This window comes from Papaver somniferum, unplaced genomic scaffold, assembly GCF_003573695.1.
Source record: "Papaver somniferum cultivar HN1 unplaced genomic scaffold, ASM357369v1 unplaced-scaffold_118, whole genome shotgun sequence".
NCBI lineage: Eukaryota > Viridiplantae > Streptophyta > Magnoliopsida > Ranunculales > Papaveraceae > Papaver > Papaver somniferum.
In genome coordinates, this window is record NW_020620825.1 from 3,068,864 (window position 1) to 3,075,248 (window position 6,385).

Sequence of the window (6,385 nt, forward strand, 5' to 3'; positions counted from 1 at the left end):
GAATCTCATAATATTGATTGAACTTAGAGATGACAGAGAACATGATCGGGTTTCTTACTTGTATAAGAGTTAAAGTTGCATATAACCATCGTAGTGGAAAATGAGGTGCAGATTGAATTCGGTATTAGATTTGTGATCCCCTATAGTGGAGACTACCCATATTACATTATGAGAGGCACCGCCTTCAATTCTTTGTACCTGTCTAAATATGTGCTTTTAGAGTGTGTGTCACCGTACGTAAACTCTGGATAGAATGGTGAGCTACCCAACCTCCCACCATAGAAGAAATATTTTGATCTCTTGAGTGCTATTTTTATCAATCATGAATGGTGACATCGAATTGCTAACTTACATACCACTTGTAATCTTGTTCGCAGTTAGCACCTTCCACTTTATCTCTATCTACACCAACGGGTCCATAGAAACACCATCATCATCAACAAGAAGAGCATCAAAAATTCGAAAGAAAGTTGAAGACATTCAAGTTTTATGAGCAACAGTACAGAAATGACCAGATTTCAGATTCAAGTAAAGCAACAAGACAAGGAGCAAAATTTTTACAAGTCGAAGACTATTGTACAGGAGTGAAGATTATCAAGATGAGAATTCAAGAAGTATGATGTCAAGACATACAAGTTGTGAAGAATTGAGTGGTAAATTACTCATACCATGGCCTTTGCATTTTCATTTGTTAGTTTGTATTTTAATTTCTCAAAAAAAAATTAAATTTTTTTTTTTTGTTAGGTACATCTTTAGTTCTATTTTATTTTGATGTCTCAAAAAAAAAGTAAATAAAAAGAAAAAAGAAAAAAATAATAATAATAAAAAAAAATCCATTGTATTATATTTTGGTTTGTTTAGTTCATTTTTGGTTTTGTATTCATTCAATAAATCCAATGGAAGAAGAAATATCCATAATGAAGTTTCAAGCAACAAGGAATTAGAGGAAAGAATCACATTGTCAAGATTCTACGAAGTTTAAGAGTTATCATCAAGTGTCTAAGACGAAGATGAAGAAAAGGATTGAAGACCTAAGACGTTTCTATGGATGCTGTGAGAGTGGTGCTAACTGCACGCCGAACAGATAACGAGGTAAGTAAGCATATTTCCACCTTCGTTAAGTGGTTGATTTCCTTTCTAAGAGATCGTCAGGAAAAAAAATGGTTTTCAAAATGATAAAAGATATGGGTTTTCAAAATACTTAGGAGATTTTTTACCTTCCTACCAATCAAGGTGTCGCAGGATTTTCTCTTCATTCCTACCTGGACACATGTGTGACCCATGAAGAGCTATTTATTATTGAGAGCAATATCATAAAACCCTTTCTTGTGAGGCAGAGTCGAGACTTTTGACCACTCCGAACCCGATTTTCTTTCGAGAAGGGATGGTTATTTCTCTCTCAACTTTTAAGGATGAGATTGTGTTCATATATGTGTCTAACTTCTTATTGCTAGTGTGCAGAATCTCCATGTCTTCTTAGCGCGTTAGATGCTATCATTTCGAAGAACTAGTAAGTTGTAAAAGTAGGTTTTGTAGGCATACCTCTTGTAAACCTTCACGAGACTATAACTCGTCCATTAGGGACACCTAGGGGTTCAAAAGGCTTGTTATTTATGCTAAAAGTGACCGTAGCCTCGACGACACGGAGTAGTATGTATTTTAGAATTCTTTTGTTTGGTTTGCTCGAGGACTAGCAAAGTCTAAGTGTGGGGGAATTTGATAAGTGTCTAAAACACCTAATTTTATATCTAGTATTTATGCTTTCTTTGCTATTTTTCTTGTAAATTATGTATCTTATTTTGAGTTTGAGTTATTAGGTACTTTGGAGTCGTTTGGAGTAAAAGAAGGAGAAAACGTCCATTGGAGCGTAAAGGAAACAAAGTCAATTCACTGGCGAGTTATACTTGGAGGACTAAGGTTGCACAAAGTAGGCGAAGAATGAACGTCAGTTCCCCGCAACTGACAGCTGAGCAAGGAAGAGTGTAGGCAGTCAGTTCTGCGAAACTACAGGCCATAGATGAACTGGGTGTCCCTTATCCTAATGTACCGGGTGTCAATATCAATTCAACCTCCTACACAAATTTAGAATTCAGAGAAGTTTTAATTCTTCTCATTATTCAGTCTGAAACCGAGAGATACGCTGTTGTTTGGTGGTGATAATAAACTCAGGGAGATTGAGAAGAAGTTGTTACTGCTGAGAGAATCAGATCGATATATGATCGATTGAGAGCTATCGTGGTGGTTTTCTGCTAAGTGATTTCGTCGGAAGAGAAGAACATGGAGAAACACAGAGTTAGGGTTTAATCACTGGAAGAAATGGGTTTGAAACTTTGAAACAGATCTCGAATTTGTGAATGTCTAGGTGTGAAATTTAAGATCTCAGAGAGGGGTTTTCTGTTGATTTACGAATTAGGGTTTGAAATGATTCATGGTTGATATTTTTGGTCCTGGTGGTGAGTTAGGTCAGGGGAAGAAAGATATGAAGAACAAGGCTACAATGAAGTAGAATCTGGTGGTGACAAGACTAATAGTGGTGCTCAGCTGGTGGTGTTTGAGTAGCTTGAATAAGAGAAACTGGTGGTGGTGCTGGTTTCAGTGGAATTGCAGGCATGAACTGCAGCTGTTGATAATGATCTGCAGGGGTGTAATTGGTTGTTGTTGGTGGTCATGATATGAGGTAGTGAACAAATGGAAGAAATGTTAGTTTTAACAGTTGTTGCAGTTGGTGATAATTATCTGAGATGGAGTGGGGTTTGTGCAGAAATGAGAACAATGTTGATTGCCATGGGAATGGATGCTCTGCAATGGTGGTTGATGAAACTGGTTCATGGGAACTGCAGAATGCAGTGATGATGGCTTGAGGCAATTGCAGGTCAGATGGGTTGCTTAAGTCGCAAGTAGTGCTGAAATGGAAGTGAGCTTAATATAAGTTGGTTGCAGTTGAGTACCAAGGGTGCAGATGAACAATTGAGATGAATTTGGAGATCTTATGGGATGGATTTGCTGGTGCTGATGGATTGAGGCAATAGTATTTTGCATAATTCAGCTGAGAAGATTATGGTGATGAGCTGTGAAGAATGGGACCGCTACATATGATTTAGATGTATGTTAGGTTTACAGGGAGTTGAAACTCAAGAAGTAGCTGCAACAGATGGTGGAAATAGTGTAAGTAAGTGGTGTTTGTTGACTGAAATGGATTGGCAGTTGCAGTAGCAGCTGGGAATGGAGCAGCTGAAATAATGCAGGGGAGGAGCCAAAGGATATGGCGTTGTCGCAGGCTAGACGTAGGGATGGTTGCTGCTAAAGTTATTAAGCTGGTCAAATGGGTAAAGCTGCAGTTCTGGATAATGGCATTGCAGGTGGAATGGAGATGTATTGATGACGAGCTCGAGAGGCAACAGGAATGGCAATGATAAACACTAAAAGAGAGTGATTAATGGCAGTATTGCTCGAAATTTGAGTAGAAGACTATGATGGTGTTGGCTGGCCTGAGATGGTGCCTGAAGTTGTTGGAGTTGAGTTAGCAGCGCAGGGAAGACTTGAGTTTACGTAGATGAATGCTAGGTATCTGTAGCAGATTGAAAGTGAAGCTAAAGTGGAATGTGTTTGAGGTGCTGGGAAGGATGCAGCTGTTAGGTGGTGCTGTTTTGTAGATTAATCAACTGCAATGGATGTACACATGTGCTATGACTGAGAAGGAGAATGATTGATCATGATGCAGTGGCTATGATGATGGTTTATTTGTGAGAAGCAAGCCATGAGGTTGAGCTGCAGGTTACAAGAAGAAGTGCAACTGAACTGGAATTGCAGAATACATAATCTGAGCTGTGACCATGGATTGAGAGGATTAAAGCACAATCATTGTGCAGCACAAGTTCAGCCTATGCAATAGCTTAGGCCTTGGCAGAATGGAACAGTCATCTGAGCTGACTCTGACTCGCTTAACCCAGTTGACCGAGTCGACTCGTTGACCCGACCGATTCATGTCGTTGACCGGTGATCGGGCGGACTTTGCCGGTCACCTGAGCACTTTTCCGGAGACTCTCCGTCTAACTTCCTGCGACTTTTCGGCAGAGTTTCTACACGGGTTTTTATGACTTTTGGGCCACGCGGATTTTCATCTAATGGGCTTTGAAATTTGACCTAATTTTGGAAAGCAAAGGGATATAAAAGGAAGACTTCTACAACTTTTCGGTGGGGCACGTTTTTATTATTCTTCTTGGAGCTTTGGAGAAAACTATCTTCTAGGGTTTGCTTTGCTTTCATCTTCTTTATTATTTTATTGAAAATGATGATGATGAACTCCATTATCATGAGTAACTAAATACACTTGTTGGTTATGGGATAAAGGTTGATTTCTCAATGTGTGTTATTTGATTCTATGGATTAGTTTCGTCTCAACTTTATTGTTTATGATTCATGGTTTATAGTGTTTTAGGATTTGATTGTTTGATTGGTTGAGTCCGGAACCAATCCGATTTGCTTTCATCTCTAGAGCTATATTAGGGTTTTCAATACGTAAAAGTTGTTTGTCCCTGATTTTAAGTAGCATAATTGTGGTTAGTGCTTGTAGTGATATATGCTACTAGTCACATATGAATCATAACCTTGGTTAAAACAAATTAGTGCTCTTACACGTTTGTTTGCTTTGATTAGTCTTATTCCATAAATCTTAAAGCTTTTAGGGAGTTAAACTTAATTGTGCTTTTACACTTTGGGTTGCTTTCTAGGAAGAATTCACATATGCATCTTTTAATGTGGTTGTGATGAAATTAGGGAATTAGAGGGATACTCTTGTGATCAAGGTATTCTAGGACTTTTAATAAATAAGAGATTAAATTATCAATTATATTCAATGATGAAAAATACATGCTTGTCAATGATACTATCCCATGACTAATATCTTCTCCTTATTGATTATTCCAATTATTTACTTTGCTTTACTTTATTTTTACTAAAAAAAAAACCACTCTTGGTTATCTTAGAAACCAAAAATTGCATAACAACAAAGGCCTCCTTGTGGATACAAACTCTTTCCTATCACTTTTTACATTATTGTAGTTGAGTAAGGAAGTGATATTATATTTGTAGATTGACAACCGATCAATATACCTTTTATCTAGATTGAGTCTAACTGTCTAGTTGATTCTCTAGAAAGTATATTAGAGTTTGTCCATACAGATCGCTAAGCGAAATATTGGGTGTGGTTGTTGTACCCTCGCTTTTTTGATTGGATTGAGTCCCCAGGCCTGGGTGAGAGGAGAAGTGACTAGTTGCAGAAAGGGTTGTTCAATAAGACTTACTTGTGTTCGAAATCTGCGGATGAACGTCGGCGGACTCTCTCCAGGCAATTGGGTTACACTGGCAAGTTGTTGATACGGCAACATATAATCTTCAGGGTTAGACGGTATGTTGGAAACCCTTTCAGGTATTAACACTGGTAGAGGACATACTCCTAACTTTGCTTTATTGCTATGCACCCACGAGCTCCCCATAACCATATCATAATTTGGGTATTATTTAATAATGTGGAACTTGTCGTGTGTTAGAGCATCTCCCACCTTGATTTCGAGGTTAATGTACCCGTAAGCGTTCATTGCTTCACCTTCTGAGTTGCTGATCATAATTGGGGAGTGGGTAGCCTCATGCGGCTCTTAGAGTCTTGACGGTAATGACGTTGAAATCAGAGGCCGCGTCGATCAGCGTGCTATCGAACTCGGTATTCTTTAGGTAAGCAGTGGTCAGCAGTCCCCAATTGCATTTTCCAACAGTGTTTCCCGAGAGAGGTTGGGATTTAGGAGTGGCTTCTTCGACGGGAAATAGCCGCTTGCCTAACACAATGTGATTGAGGGATGCAAATATGTCTTGACACTGCGCCTTGGAGAAGTAGAGGATTTCGCACACACGTTGCATCATGAACTGCACGGTTTTGTGAACAGAGTCCCCAGAAAGCATACATCTTCTGACTGGAATAGGATCTCTGTGGACTCCCTCATTTCCCAGTAGAAGTTCTCCCGCGTACACGTTTTCCTTGAAAATGTGTTTCAGTTTATTGCATTCATGGGTTGGGTGATGGACGAGCCTGTGGTAACGACAGTACTTGGGATTTGATATTTCCTCGTCAGTTGGCGGGCGCCTGATAGGGGGCAGTTTGATAGCATCATCTTGAATTCATGCTTCCAGGAGTTCAATCGCTTCCTCGATTGGAAATGGGAAGCCTAGAGCGGCTTCTCCAGCCTCTTGGTTTTGCACAGGATCTTTAGTTGCGGTCTTCCGAGGTGGAGTCGCCTTATGTGTCGGTGTTGTACGTTTGGGTTGTTGTTCCTCCGCTTAGCAGCTTCATGGAATTCAGAGAATGTATGGAAGCATAGATTCTCCATCAAAG